This window comes from Gavialis gangeticus, unplaced genomic scaffold, assembly GCF_001723915.1.
Source record: "Gavialis gangeticus isolate Ggan-Ray unplaced genomic scaffold, GavGan_comp1, whole genome shotgun sequence".
Taxonomy (NCBI): Eukaryota; Metazoa; Chordata; order Crocodylia; family Gavialidae; genus Gavialis; species Gavialis gangeticus.
In genome coordinates this window covers 1,072,404-1,072,767 of record NW_017729020.1, presented here as the reverse complement: position 1 = coordinate 1,072,767, position 364 = coordinate 1,072,404, and positions in this window count along the sequence as shown.

Genomic DNA, 364 nt, shown 5'->3' with positions numbered 1-364 from the left:
AAAAATATATATTCTCACAGCTTCTGTATGGTATGGGGGTGGGAGGGATGTTTATAAAGATAAGCCGGACCACCAAAAAAAAAAAGAAAAGATGACAATTCTGTTCAGAGCTCTTCCTGTTTTAAGACTAAAGGAATTATCTTTTACCAAAAGGCCTGCTGTAAAGATAAGGCCGACAAGGTATAATGGTCACACACAAATGATAAAAAGAACACTTCTTAGAAGAAGGTTTAATAAAGTAAATCAGCAAATATTATAAAAGTTTTTGATGGAAATAAAGACTGAATTTAAATATATATATTCTCACAGATTGTGTATGGTATAAGGTGGCGGGTGTGTATCATAAAGATAAACCAGATCAAAA